Here is a 16,679-nt window from a genome sequence, read left to right on the forward strand (position 1 = left end):
CCATTTGAAAAACCAGTTGCAATTTTGTCAGTTTGGGATCGGTGCACGCTGGGTGTCGCACACTGTGTCGCACGCTATTTGCGTGCGACAAATGCAGGTAGTTTTCACTGCCTGAATTTTTTGTTTACGAAGTCTACTAATTGGGGTCTCAGTGGCCGAGTGGTCTAAGCGATTGCTTCTACCACTAGAGGCGGTGGGTCAAGACTCCCTCGCTCCGGATGTACTTTCCCCTTTTTATAACCGTACACAGATAAGACAAATCATAAATTCAAAAGCAGAATAAAAGGATCAACAGTCGGGTCCCATTCAAATTTTACGGGGTTCATTGAATCAGAAAGGAATGGGCCCCGACTGTTGATCCTTCTATTCTGCTTTTGAATTTATGATTTGTCTTATCTGTGTACGGTTATAAAACTATTTCAACGGTGTAGTTATTCAGTAGTACTTATTACATTCTAAACTACTGGACTTAATACATTTTTCTTTTCAGTTTTTTTGGTTTTTACGCAGTCGGGTTTTTTGTTTTTATTTAATTTTTTTTCTTTACTTCATTTTTTGTTTAGGAATTTCATTTCTTTCTTTTTTAAATAAATCGAAATCTAAAAATATAGATTTCGATTAATTAATACCGCTGCCAAATTTATTTAAACAGCCACCGTAGTTGGCGAACTTGGCAAAACAAAATTCTTCGCAATTAAAATTTTTTTCCGCCGGTTTTCTTGGCGCCCAAATATTAAGTACTAATGTATTTCGGCTTTTGTTTTGTCGACAGAATCATAATAAATATTATTTAAAACCTTGAATTTCAATATTTAACGAATGCGTTAAATGCTTTTTTTTTTAATTCTATTTGTTTTGTTGGAGCTATACCTTTTATTACATTATCTAATGCGTGCACTCATGAAAATAGCGTACTACGTCGAATGTACTACATGCGACGAGAACGATTAGAATTGTAGTACATACATTATATTTCGTTTTGTCAGTGTTACTATTGCCGCACAGAAACTCGCAGTGGCTAAATCAGCAAAGGGCTACATTTCTAATCCAAGAGATCCCGGATCGAGTCCCGGCCGAGATGTTTCAACATTAAGTTGGAATTTTAATTCTGGGTTATTTACACTTTGTTTAGCTCCTGTAATGTTCTAGAAATTTCTTTGAAAATGGAAATAGAACCTGCAATAGAACATGAAGTATTGCACGTAAACGACAATCCTTGACAACAGCAAGTTATCTATATATCTGGAATGCATAAATGCTAGTCTCACAATCAGGTTCGACGAAAGGCCGGCCATGTCAGCCTAGTCCTAAAGTTAAAAGGGAAGGGGTCCCGGCAACTAAAGTGACAAGGGACCTGCCTCAGCTCTCGGCGGCCCTGCCCACAATCCATCTCTGCTTCCAGGTCAAAAAGTTTCGACACCTCAAATATCTCAAGTCAATTATTTTAATTAGTACCTGAAAAAGTACCTATTGAGCTACTTTGTCAATTATTGCTCTGATATATTTGAGGACATAAACGCAAGAAAAAGAAAAGCCGCTCACTTAACATTATCCTTTACCTCCGAGCAGGAATTAAAATGGAGGGAGCAAGTCCAATCATTGGCTTAGCAAAAGCTGACCCAAAGATCCCAAGTCACGTTACTCAACACGACGAATGGTTGGCACGTTTTGCGTGATACAAGCGAAATAAACGTGATTTCTTCCAATGTTTTACTCTAACGTCTATCACGTGACTTGGAGTCTTGACTTCACAAATGAAAGTCTTCACTCCCTCCATTTTATCTCTTCTCAATGTCCTCAACACTCAATTTACGGGAGGGGTCATTTTGATCTCACAAGCAAACTTTTTTGCTAACTGTTCCTCTGTATTTTCATAAAATGCTTCATCCTTCATTGACTTTTCCTAAATAATAGGGATGTTTCCCATTCCTTTCTGATTCAAAAACCCCGTAAAATTTGAATGGATCCGACTGTTGATCCTTCTATTTTGCTTTTGAATTTATGCTTTGTCTTATGTGTGTACGGTTATAAAACTATTTCAACGGTGTAGTTATTTAGTAGTACTTAATACATTCTAAACTACTGGACTTACACATTTTTCTTTTTAGTTTTTTTGGTTTTTACGCAGTCGGGTTTTTTGTTTTTATTTAATATTTTTTTATTTTACACTTTTTAGTTAATTTTCATTGACTTAGTTATTATGATTATAAGACGATACATTTCGCAACCGTGTCATTTCATTGAGAGAGTTCGTTTGTAGCGTGAGGTTTATTAAGTAACTTGTGGTGGTCTAAACTACTGATAATTAGTCCCTCTAGGGACCTAACTCGGCTTAAAGCTACATGTGCTTGACCTTCGACAAAAATGCGCGAACTTAAGTCAACCACAGCATAGCTATATAAACAGCCTGTATAAGTCATGGTAACGCGAAATCGGAAACGACGTCAGTCAAATCTTTCTCGCAAACCTAAAAAAGCCTCTCAAGAAAGTACACGTCGCGAAACTCAGTCCCTTGAATCAAGGCAAAAAAATAAACAAATGCAACATGTTAGAGATGAAAATCGAATAACTAGTAGACTTTCTTTCTTTTGGTGCTTATTGCACGGGTTTATTTTGATGAGTTTATTGAATGACTACAATCTGAGTGTCTTGCCTTCGTTACGCATGATATATTTTTTATTACAGCACAGAATACATACAAAGAACACATGAAAGAATTTTCATCAGAAAGAGGGGAAAGTACAGCCGGAGCGAGGGAGTCTTGACCCACCGCCTCTAGTGGTAGAAGCAATCGCTTAGACCACTCGGCCACTGAGACCCAAATTAGTAGACTTCGTAAACAAAAAATTCAGGCAGTGAAAACTACCTGCATTTGTCGCACGCAGGTAGCGTGCGACACTGTGCGACCCCCAGCGTGCGCCGATCCCAAACTGACAAAATGGCAACTGGTTTTTGAAATGGTACTTTTGATTACTGTCATGTGTTTAGTGACACTCCCAAGGTTAAGACAAATCGATTGACGTAAGAATTACCAAAATTGGCCAACGCGTTTAGCCTGTAGAACGCCACATAGGAACAGACATACATACATAAACTGATAAACACATTACCCTCCTTTGCGTCGCGCACGCGCAGTCGGGTAAAAAAAACAAACGATTTGAGCTGATAAACTTATCATTTTAAAGTCGGTTGAACTCTTACTACACAAAGTTAAAGTTAACGTTCAAAAGTCTTACTATTAACATTTCAAATATTAAGTGACACCCACTGATGTTCAGGACAGTGGTTGTTTGTTAAACTTGTTTTGAATTTAAAAGTTAAATTGAGTTTGTCAAGTTCATGCGGACAAAGTGACTGCGGTAAAGGGAAATAAATTGCTCAATTTAATTATTCATCCCTTAATTGATTCATTTTCATATCCATTAATTCATTCATTTATTAATTGATTTTCAAACTTTCCTTTATTTATTATTTTATTTATTTATTCATATTATTAGTTATTTGCTTATTCATATTCTAGTAACTAATTCTGTTAACTTATTTAAACCAAAACATTTTCAGTAATCAAATAGAAAATATATAATTTGTAAATAACGTGTTCCTTTTCCCCATATCATGAAGCAAAGTGAAAATTCTACTTTTATTTTAAGATGAAAATTTACTCCCAGAAATGAAAAACAGCATTTCTATTCAACTTCTACCAAAAAATATAATGTTCTCTCTTAATATAATGTAACTTAAAAAAAATAGTTCTTGTGAAAATTTTAACAAAGTTTAACTATTTCACATTGCCCCACAACCCCTACTCGAAAGTATTTTCCAAATCGAGAGAAACTCCTTCAAATTAAAGACGCGAAGCTGTACTGTGTTGGTAAAAGCTAAGTAGGGTGCTAAATTTGAACTTAGCTACCAGGATAAAATTAATATCAGCTTCTGTAGAGGTTTACTGTCTGTAGCTCTCTTACGGTTATAACAGACTGACTTAACTAAAAACGATGAACCTGCTATATCTTGATGTTGTAACGAGTTCTTCGGTATATAACTCCCCAAACAAGTTTATAAAAATACTGGGAATCATTTCAAAATTTTCAAGTATTTATTTTAAAAGAACTTTCGAAAAATACCCAAAAAGGTTTCAGAACATATACGAAACGATTTAAAACAGAAATTGGACTGTTCCCAAACGTTTTAACATTGCACAGAGGGAGGTTTCTAGAAAATTCCGAAATATTTTTTAAAATATCAGAATAAGGTTTCCAAAATACTCTCAAAGGATTTGGAAACTGAAATGCGCCGTAACAGTCCCATTTGTTGAGAATCATTTTTAAAATACATTTTACTAACACTATGGACGAGGATGATGTAAAAGGAAATGCCTTTCTCTCTCTGCGCATATTTCTCTTCTTATATCCTAATGGGTACACTGCAGGTGTTTAAGTATCTCCGTGGTTGTGAACACCAAGTCGATCAGCAAAGTTTTCAAAGAATAATGAGATATTTTTATAGCTTTTTACGAGATATTATCGATATGCTTAGTAAATTTTAATTCCACATCTAGCGTCAAACCGAGATATTTGAAGTGGTTTTTTTTTTATTAATGCTTAAATTATGTTTCTCTACAATAGGATAAAATGCTTCTATGTTTTTTTGAGGGGGGGGGGAATGTAATCGATGATATTTTTTCTTCATTTTAACAAAGGAAAAAAAAACGATGCGTCTTCGTGCAAACGTTTGAATGTGACACTTAGCCGCATCCTCTCTGGAACAGTTGTCAAAACACTCTCAGAACACTTTTCAGAACATGTATTTACTTAAACACCTTTTTAAACACTTTTGGGAACATATTTGAAAACATCTTTTGAACAAAACAAATGTTCCTTCCTACCACTCCTTTGATTTTACCAGTAGCTTTTGAAATTATTTCAAGGCAATCTTTAGGACCAGCTGTCATGTAGCTAGGTAAGGGACACCCTTCGACTATGGAAGTCCATTCTTTTTGACGGCCATCGAGGCACCAACCGACCATGATTCATTGTAACAAAATTTCTAGTAGTATCATATTGAGAGATTCTATTGATTGGTAGTGAAAGAAAGCTGTTAAAATTAAATTTGTCCAAATGATTACATAAGTGTGCCCAAATGTGATCCCATATCTGTTGCCATGCTCAAATTTAACAAATACCCTGAGCGGTCAAAGTCGGAGATTCTTTCGGTATACTTTCTTTCTAACGATTGCATTCGGAATACATTTTAGTGCACAGTCGGGCAACTGTTTCACGCTTTCTGAATTAACGTGTTTTGAAAGTGTTTCCAATGTCAATGGTGAAGCGTGACATGTTGCGTCAGTCATCGTTAACTTACAGGTCTGTAAACTAGTATAACCAGACAATAAAGTTTACTAACACATAAAAATGTACACAATCAATCGGAGAGAACTCAGTACACATTCAATCTTATTTTTAAAATTAAAAATTTGCTTTCACATTTTGAATTTAATTTTTTTGAAATTCTAATCTAAAGTTAAAGCAAAAAAACTAACAATAATAAATGCATTCAAATTTTACATTTAATATGCGTATATCTAATCAAGTCTTCGGAATTTATCTATGCATTTAGAATAGAAATATTCATTTTCTTTTGAGTATGCGAATAATACATTTTCAATAAATAGTACTGAAAAGTTATTTAGTCGATTTTCACTTGGGTTGATCTTTTATACTTCTGGATTCTTTTGAGAGCTGAAAAGCTATGTTCACTGATGCTCTGTCGCTGCAGTTACAGTTGATATCAATGTTGCTAGTTGAAAACTTCCTTAAAAGACTTATATGAGTTTTCTTTACTAACAAAGTTGACTACTTCGTAGGCCGATTTTCCACAAAACGCTGTTTTTCTAAAAAATACTTTTAATTCATTTTTTAGACCACACAAATTGAAAATATTTGGATTAATTCTTCTTAAATCTTGTGAAAAAGATGCAGAAAAATAATTCATTTGTGAAAATTTTCGCAATTTTCTGAACTTTAGCAGTTTGAAGAAAATTGCCTGTTAAAAACAGAATCGAACTATCATTAGCTTTTTATTTTGAAATTATGTGACCTTGTAATAATGCAAACATTTTAGAACTTGTTGCATAGTTAGAAAGGGAAGTATATTATGAGTACGAATAAAAAAAGTTTAAATAGCGTTCTATCGTCCGCACGAAATTGGGCGACGTCAAATACAGAACAGTCAGGGGTGCCAGGTAAAATTTAAAAAAAAAAAAAAAAAAGCGCTATATAGCATCGGGAAATTCCCCAAAAATTGCCAACGTGTGCAAAAACCACCCTCGCTTCTAGATAATTTGAACATTTTGAGGAGATTTATATTACTAGACAAAAAAAAAAAAAAAAAAAAGAAAGAAAGAAAAATCGTTCGAAAGCATCGAGGGAAAAAATTATGAAAATGAACAACGAAGAACAAATTGTATGATGTCTGACATCCATTTTAAATTGCTACTTGTTGGAGACTTTCGAAATCAATTGAGAATCTTTTTCGCTATACGGTTTGCCAAAAAAGTCATAAGACTTAAAAAAAAAGTTTTGTTGATCAAACATGTTATAAAATCTAATACTATTCAAGACAGTCTCCTCCTGCGTCTATACACCATTCCCCATGTGTTTTCCATGCATCGAAAGTCCTGTTAAGGCAAGGAAGGAAGGATGCTGTTAAGGCACTTCGTCGTGGTCTTTTGAATGTAGTTAAAGGTCTCCAGATGCTTTCTTTTCAGCTCTATTTTCACCTTTGGGAGCAAGAAGAAGTCTCAGGGGCTATAGGAGGGCTGTGGCACCGTTGAATCACCGATCCGGGTCAGATAGGAGTTGACAACGAAAGTGGTCGGACAAGACTCTTGGCGCAACTTTCGCGAAAATCTTACGCATTGCGAAGTCTTCCGTAACAATTCAACTGATATCAAACGAACACTCATTCGGCGATCTTTGTTCAGCAAATCTCGCACAAGAGGGACATGATCATCCGTTCGCGATGATGATGGACGCTTAGGAGGAGCCTCATCGGCGACTTCCTCCCGGCCGTCTTTAAACGACTTGTGCCACTTTTTGACCTGCTAGTACGACAAGCAATCATCCTTGTAGGCCTGAGTGAACTAATCAAACGTTTACATTGCCGTCTTCTGGAGTTTGACGAAAAATTTTAATCACATACCATTGCTTCAAAGTTCTCTCCATGACCACGGCTCTGCTTTGCGCGGAGGTTAACAAAAATTGACCTCCCACCGCTCCGAGAGCTGGAAGACAAGTGAACCTGGTGTCTCTGGAAATCTTAAGAGTCCTCCCTACCACTTCCAACCGGTCGCGCAGGTGTGGGCAATGTAGTCTCGTGGCAAAAAATCAGTCTTATTACTTTTGGGACAAACCGCATGTATTCCGAATCTCACCTTAAACCCTTAAAGTTTAACAATAAACATTTAAATCTGGTGTCCTAAACCAAAATGGTGAATTGTTTCGTTAGACAACCCTAAAGATAGGCAATTGAAAATTTGAGACTTTAATTTAACTATAATTTTACTTGCAGTTGCAGGTTATTATTATTATTCATTTGTTTATATTTTTTCATATATAATAAAAATATTAAGTAAAATGTCGACGCGTAAATTATAAATTATGTAAAGCTATTCGAAAAGAAAAATGAAATCGTAAGAAATTTCAATCACAACATTTAGGCATAATAATAGCCAAACACTAGCTTGCGGCTAATGATTTTAAATTTTTTCTTGCCTAATGTGATAAAGAAAAAAGCCATAGAGGCTAATTTTAGCCAAACCTGGTGACCCTAAGCAGATTTGCGATCTTTTGGCAAATGACTACAAAGGTTTACTACACGAACATTTAACGAATCTGATTGGCTGAAAGCTCGGGCAATTTGTCGCAGACCCGTGAGATCAACGGCGGGAAGAAATAGAATGGATTTGCCAAAAACTTTCGCATTTGCGGTACCACGCCTCTTTTTTTACAAGGGGAGTCAGAACCCCCTATACCGTCAATGTTAATTTGCACAGGTTCATGTACCCTTTTCTGAAAATCTATTAAAGATACAGTTATGAAATTTTTTCTGTACCTTAAGTAAACTCTTTCCTTTATACTAAAGTAAAATTTTACAGAAAGAAAGCTTATTTTTTTTTTTAAAGAATTCTTCTGTGTAAGTCACTGTATTTGTTCCAAAAAATGCCATTCTGCAACACAAAATCAGCTATATAAAAAAAATATTTTTCGAATATGAGAAAAAATTGCTTCAGTATATCAGTATATGCAGTTAGATGTATGGAATAGGTGGTAAAAATTTCAGAGCCTAACACAATTGCGTTTCTGAGAAAAAGGAACATTTAGTTTCAAATATGCCATTTCGAGATATTGCGATTTAAAGGGGAAAATCATACCTCATCAAAATAGGTTTTACACTTTTTTAAGTTGATTTTAATTTACTTCTAATATGAGCAAGATCAAGAAGTTTGTATCATAAAAAACATATTGAAATGGAGTTTCAAAATATATAAAAATCAAAAAATCGAATTTTTGAAAGTATTTAGGGTACTGACTCCCCTTAAAAGATGGCAGCACTAGGATTGAAAAGGTTGTTTTTTCGTCTATTTTCGGGCATAAAAAGATAAAACGCTAGAAATTAAATTCTACTAGAAAAAAAAAAAAAAAACTTTCTACTCATCGCCACATCGATCGATCGATAACTTGGCGCCTTGCCACTATCCACCGTGTAGTAGGAATTTACAGTGTGCTCTCTGCGCATTATGTTTTCCGTTTAATACATGTAGCAAAAAATTTATATTGAAATAATTTGATATTACTGGGGCGATGTAAAAAAAAAATAGAGCCCAGAATTTAAAATCTCACAAATGGCACACCTTGAAGCTAATTCTAGAAAAATAAAAACACTAATGGATTCAAATATGTGCTGAAATGGAAATTATCAATACGGTTAAAATAGAGCAAACATGTTAAATGAAATGTTATCGTACGGATCTAAGAAAACGATTGTAGCGACATTCACTTGAAAACAAAAAACATTTATCCAAACCACAATGAGCTGATTGCCGATCGCCTTGTCTAGGGGTAAGATAAGTCCCATTGGATATGCGGAGGTCCTGGGTTCGAATCTGGGCTTGGATGTACTTTCTTTCACCTGTCCTTATAATTTCTTTGTGTGAATGTGTTATCGGGTTGTTAATGTGTTGTACTGAGTACTGTATAGCATATGTATATTGTGGAAGTAGGACTTTGTACCAAATTACGACGTAGATGGAAAATCCAAGTAGCTGGCGCACTCCAACATGCTAGCCTAACTGTCACAAAAAAAAAAAAAAAAAAAAAAAATCAAATGAGCAAATTGTTAAATTAAAAGATACATTAACTACCTGAAATTCGCGGGCATATTTTTATTATACTGCAATAGTTTTAATTGTGCAGTTTTCATATCATAAAAGTATCAACAGTGCTATAGTAGGGGTTTTGGGGAACGTAGAGAAACGACTTACCCCAAAATGGTTGGTTTTTAATGTAAAAATAACGGAAATGTAATATAAATTGTTTTTAAACTACCTTTTCTTTTGGTGAGAAACCCCAGACACCAAAGTGAGTTCCTTCAGTTTTTTTTTTTTTCCAACAGCAGCACTGAGCATTAAGTAATCTATTAATTTTAATTTTACTGTTGAGAGTTTGACTCTACTTTTGAACGAGTTGCATCTCTTCACTTTTTAGTAAAATATATTTTTTAAATTTGTTATATAGCTTTTTGGAGTAATTTAAACATTTTAAAATTTTATTTATTTATTTTTTTTCCTTTTTTTCCGTAAAATAAACTGCAGCTTGTCAAAAGTGTTACATATGTTTTTTTGTGTGTAACATTTTGTAATATACGCAGGTTCACTTTTACTTTGCTTGCATTGTAAATATAAAAATAATTACAAAAATTAAAGCACTTCATCGGTGTTTCTTGCACACGAGGCATTCATTTTTAATTCTTCTTTTTGTTTTATTTACTTTCTTCTAGTACAATTGTAGTTTAAAAGTAAAATTGAAACTTTCGATTTAAGAAAAACATAAGTAAAAAAAAAAGTCTTAAAATAGTTTCAGGGTTATGTTTTATATTTTAGATAGCTTATTTTGTATTATTTATTACTGAATACTTTTACCATTTGAGGTATTCCTCATATTTTTTTATTTTCGTTTCTTTTATGATTGTGTGTATAGATAAAACCATAAGAAAAGATTTAACAATTGGTAAGATTGAAATCTAGTTTTACTTCATTTTATCAAAAGGCGTAAGAAAAGGGACGATGTTCAGGTTTGGATCCCTAGCTTGAAGTTCAAAATTAAGTAATTAATTTATTCCTACAAAATATAATGCTGCTATAAAGTTAATTCGTATAATGAAAATTCCAAATTTTCTCTTCTGTTTAAAGGATGTTTAAATCACCTTATCAATTTTATGTATTTGTATGTGCATGAAAAATGTAAATCAAATTATAACTGCTTCTTTTTTACATTTTCAAGTAGCCGAGTTGCTCTTCTTACATTAAATATTCTCTGACAAGAATGGATTAAAAATTTGAAGGTTGAATTCTATCAATAATTTATTTCCTTCTTGTAGTGAATATTCGTAAAAATCGTAAAAAAAAAGGTTTATAATAACAAAGTGGCTCAAAAAGAAGAAAAAGAATGAATAGATAATTTTTAGTAATGTTCCGTACATAAATTAGCTAATTTATTAGTGTAAACCACTTTTCGAAGTTTTTCGTTTAAACCTTAAAACGTGTGTGAGTGCATGTATGCTTTTTATTTACTGTTTTTTTTTTTTTTTTTTTGAAATAGCGACAACATTTTTAGTATAGTTTGTAGCCGCTAATGAAAAAAAAATTAATTAATTAAAAAAAAACAGAAGTTGCAGTTAAATCGATTATTTCAGAAAGGGCATAATCCCACCAATGAAAACTTTTCAGGATTCAATAAAAGTGTTTATTTCATTCATAAATGAACTAAATTCTGCATGAATTTTTATGACTAATATTAACACAAGTAAAATTATTACTTCACCTTAAATTACGTTTCATTTCGACACTGAAAATAATTAAATTAAAGAAAAAAATTAGACTTATGCCCTTTCTGCAATTAATAACCAGAAAGGCTAGTTTAGAGTGATGAAAATGAAAATTAAGTAAAACTGATTTATGATCATTAAAAATAATATGACATAGCGATAAAAATTATTCGAGTATTCCGTATGCATAAATTCATTACTTCAAGAAAATACATCTTGAATTTTAATCCTTCTATCGTCCTGTTTTTGTGAAATAATAAAGTATATTCTAAAAAATAAATAAATAAAAACTAACAAACTGGGGAAAAAGCTTAAGTTTCATACGTGTATAAAACTAAGTAGAGTGATGTTAATAAAATCCCTGAGAAATTAGCGAATTTCATTCCGATACTTTTCTACCTTATCTCTATATAATATATTAAGTTCAAATCTGGAGATTGAAGGGGTATTTTCTAAACTAGGTCATGATTTCGAATTCCCCTCCTCCTGAACCCCCTAACTGACGGATCTACCATTACCGTAATAATGCTAGATTAAAGGAATTATTTGTTTTTACTTTATTACACCAAAAAATCTAGTTCTTCTATGATATTGCCGTATAATTCACATTTTGTCTTACTATTCCTGTATTCAAGTTTAGTGCAGGAAGGGCATAAGTCCGGGACTTATGCCCTTTCTGCACTAAAAAATGTGACCCTTACACTGTAAAAACATTCAGAAACGTTTCCTTTTAGAACGAAAAGCTTTCCTGTATAGTCAGAAAGATCGCGTCTACAGTAGGTTTCCGTTCTTATCAAAAATATTTTCCTTTCAACCAGAAAGTAATAATGAAAAGTGTTGACGCATGCGCAGTTCACGCGGCAATCGCAGTTCCGCACCAAATGCAAAGTAAAACCTGAGTTTGAATGCGTGATTAAAACGAAGAATCTTGTTACCCAAGAAAAACATTCGGTAATTTTTTTTGTCAGAGAGAAAATTTCTCTGGAATAAACAAAATCCTCCCGTCAAATGCATTTCTCTGATATAAAGTAATGCATTTTTTTCTCCTCTTCAGAAAAGTAAGAGAAATTGCTGACGTATGCACGAAGTAACACTCACCAAGGCCATTAGTAGAATTTTTGTTCCTTGAAAGAATTTACTGAGAGAATTTTAACACTGAACCTTAAAATCAATTTTTTTTTTTGCTAATTTATCGTTATGAGATTGAAGCTGAAGCTATATAAAGGTTTTTCCTTTTTTTAAGTACGAAGTGCGACTTCTCGACGCATGCTTGCGGAAGAAATGCAAACTGAAATTAAAACTAAATAACCGTCTAACGGACGTCATGTAAATTAATTGCGTCGCATAACTTGTGTAGGTAATTTACGTAGGTTTTTTTCTTCTTTCTACCGAATGGGTAATTTTTATACGCAGAATTTGATTCTGTGATAAGAATGACCTTTTTGGTGCTCAAAGTCTGAAAAAGACCACCACTGACGAAAACGTACAGTGGCTCTCAAAAGTGTTCGTACACTTTAAAATTTTTTAGTGAAACCAAAATAACGCGAAACTGAATTCGAGTAAGAAGTCTAATATTTTTTCACATCAATTCCTATGGCATTCTAAGTAAAACCCTGTAGTTTTTTCAAAATATTGACAGATCTTTTTGAAATGGGTCAAAAAACGAAGAGATAGCGAAATAATACGCCATAAAAGTCATCGTACACTCAAATATATTCGAATAAATTCATTATTAAAATTATCATATATCGTTGTTTTTTTTATTATTCTTGCTTTGTGTTGACCCTTGAGAGTCATTTGGCTTTAATGTTTTGTTTATTTATTCGTTAATATTGTGCTTATTACTTAAAAATGGCTGGTATTCGTAAAAAACCACAAACACCATTCGACATTTGAATTTTTCCTCACAGTGGAGGTAAATTGGTTTGAAATGTCTCTAAATTAGTTAATTTATTCCATTCTATAGTAAAGTGCTTGATAAAATGCTTTAAAGAAAACACTGTAAAAAAAACCGAAACGTTACTGGGTATTCCCGTGTTACGTTTCGGGATTTTAATGGTTTTTATCCACTTCCTGGAAAAATCCAGTATCATTGGCAAAAAGTTTCCTGAATTGTTACAAGTTGCACGAATGCAGACTTTTCACTGTTGTGAAAAATATTTTTAGCTCCCAGTTTTAAAATTAACTGAGCGTATTTATTAAGTATATCGGCTTCACTGAGCGTACGGCCCGTCCATGCTAATTAAGCTCCCAAAGGGAGCGAAAAGTATGGACTATGTTGCTTTGCAAGAATTGCAGGCGAGTAAAAGTCTCGTTACTTACCAGCAATTCTGGCTTAGCTTTGGCTATGTTTGTAATAATGCTCTTGAAACTTCCTTGATAAATCAGGAAAATGTCATGCTATTATATTAAACCTTTCTAAGTTTACACTTTTTTTCCGGAGACACGAATGGCTTTTTACGGCAAGATTTCTGAATTTTTCAGGATACTTCCAGGATAATATCAGGAAGGTTACTGAATTTTAGCAGAAAACGTTTTGGGATTTTGCAAGATATGTTACTGGCAGAAATTGGGCACATCAGCTGCCCATTATTTTCCAGGAACGTTTCTGAATCGTTTTTACAGTGAAGAATTGGACCGAAAACAAGGCAAGAAAAGGTCAACCGACAAAGTTGACAAATCATGATCGGAGATTTAGTTAAAAAAATTGTGAAAAATACACATTTGAGTGCTGTAACAGTTTCTGCGGAATTTAATGAAAAAACTTATATTTAATTTTCCCCTAAAATTGTTCGCCAAGTTCTCTGATTTACTGGATTAAATGGGAACTCTTTCCGCAGAAATTTCTTGTTCGTGATGCGAAAAACGGAAAGCTTACGCTTTTTGTCGAAAAGAAAAAAAAAAGATAAATAAGCTCCAAAGCGTTTTGGAATAACATCTTATTTACAGATGAAATTAAATTCAACATTTTTGGTTAAATTGTTGTATAATTGTCAATTTTGTTGGAAAGTGTTCATAGAACTTATAATTAAATGCCTATACCGAAAAAATAATTTCAACCAAAGAATAGGATCTTATTTCATTGAATGTCGTAGATGTACGAACACTTTTGGGAGCCACTGTAAGTCGTTTTGGAACTCTATTATTTTAAAGTCATTAAGATCATATGAATCTGGTTGAAAATATTTTTCTTTGTATCATTTTTTCGTTTGAACTGTTACGATTGGAAAATATTTTTTATTACATAGAACACATATTTTAAGTAGAAATGTGTCCAGTTTTATTCTCTTAAGTTTCTGAATTGAAGAACATAAAAAATCCAAAATAAGTGTTATTGTGTATTTTGTTTTTATGTGTCCATCTCGGCTTACCCTTAGTAATCTTTTAAAATTTTGGTTGAATATCTATGTATTAAAAATTATGAGTTGAATGTTATAATATGCAAATTCGTAAGTTTGGTAGTTAATCTTTGAGGTTGAGGGTTTACATTTTCCTGTGAAAAGTGTAGCTAGGTTGCAAAGAAAGCTAAAGAAAAAAAAACATCTTCATGTATCATGCTTCAGTACTTTCTAATTGCTGATATCTCTTCAAATATTCGCATTAGCGAAATGCTTTAAATTAGTTTAATTTGTATAAACTTCGGTAACAAATAGATTTATATATACATTTAAAAGTGTCTTAATTTTTTCGTTTTACGAGTGCCAAATTTTACCAGAAGCAAAAGAAACTGGAAGACTTTATGAAAGAAATAATATTGTATTTTTACACGTTGTTAAAATGTCTGATTTACAATTTATTTTTTGCTTACTTTTCGACATGAAATATTATTTTTCTCAACAGAGCTTCATTAGGATGACTAAATTTAGTTGCAGTGTACCTTTTTTACCACTTGTTTGTATAAATTGAACAGAAATATTAGGCATATCCCATGCATCAACTATACATTTCCTCTTACAAGAAACCTGATTTTAAGCTAAATGAATTAAACTTAAGATTGATAATTTTTTTAACTTATCAATCACGTTACTAACTTAATTTCACGTAACTAACTCTCCAAATTCGAAGGATTTAACAATCTAGGGTAAAATGGTTTTCAAGATATGTTTGTAGCTACATAGTAGTGCTGATATGTGAGTTTTCTTCGTATTTTCCTTGTAACTCTTGTTTTCAAGTTTAATTTCAATTAATTGAAAATTGGCAGGTATTATACTGTTAATTAAAAGTTAAATATCTTCTTGTTGCGTCAATTATATGAATGCTAATGGAATAAAGCTTAACTGGTAATGTTCAATTGGTTCTTTCAGTATTAACCATGATATCCGATTTGACATTTGCAACTTAAAATCTTACGGGATGGTGGATGGTACAAAATGCAAAATTCAAAAAGAAAAAAAAAATCAAAGAAACGAAGAAACAAAAAATAAACGAAAAACAAATTATTTTGTAATTGTAATAGCTTGTTGCTGTTACATGTGAAACAAACAACTAAAATTATTACAGTATACAACATTATAATACACATGCAAAATAAAATCCCAGAAAGAGCATTCCGAAATATTCAAAAATGTTTTCGAAAATTACAAAAAGGATTCTGCAATACTTGGTAACGTGTTTGAAAATTTCATGAACCGCTGCTGCACAATAATTTCAGAAACGTTTTTGAAAATTATAGAAAGAGGATTCCTAAATAATCGAAAACATTTCTGGAAATTACAGAAAAAAAATTCCGAGATACTGACCCAGAAACGTTTTTGAAAATTTCATGAATCGCAACTGCCCGATATACTGAGAAACGTTCTCGGATTTTTTTACAGTGTAAATCAGGTGCTTTGTTGTGCAAGGATTGATTTCCCTTCTACACTAGCCGATTTCTCTACATACAAATATGGTAAAACCACAGCTAACACAATTTTGCAAAAAATGGGACTTATAGCCTTTCTGAAATAATTGACACATTTGTTGGCAATTAAGTAGTTGAAGTTGTTGTTCGCTGAAGAAAAAATGTAGTTTTTTTTTATTACTGCTCACAATTGCACACTTTTGGTTTCATCTATTCGCGAAAAAAGTTTCACTCAAAATGCGGCCATAATTTCTATTTTGCTCGCCCCCGAATGAATATCGAGTTTTTTTTCCACCCGACCACACGCGGATACATTCCTAAGAACGTATAGACACCCGAAATATCCATTTTGACGATCCCCGAGTTAATTACAAAAAGTTTTCTCGCTACGTATGTATGTATGTATGTGCGTATGTCTGTCGCATGACTAAGAAACGGTATGTCCTAGGAAAGTTGAAATTTGGTACGTAGACTTCTAGTGGGGTCCAGTTGAGCCCCTTCCTTTTTGGTTGCATTCGGATGTTTCAAAGAGGGTATTTTACACCTTTGGGGGGGATCGTTGTTAATTTCAATGCAAACTCAAGCGGTGTTATAACTCGGCAAACACTTGGCGATATATCGCCAAGCTTTCGGTTACCAAGTTTTGTCGCAAACTTTGCGTTTTTTATTTTTTTAAATCTGGATTCACTTTAGCCACTATTTGCGATATTTAGAGAGTTAACCATGGAATCACTTT

The sequence above is a fragment of the Uloborus diversus genome, chromosome 3, assembly GCF_026930045.1.
Source record: "Uloborus diversus isolate 005 chromosome 3, Udiv.v.3.1, whole genome shotgun sequence".
NCBI lineage: Eukaryota > Metazoa > Arthropoda > Arachnida > Araneae > Uloboridae > Uloborus > Uloborus diversus.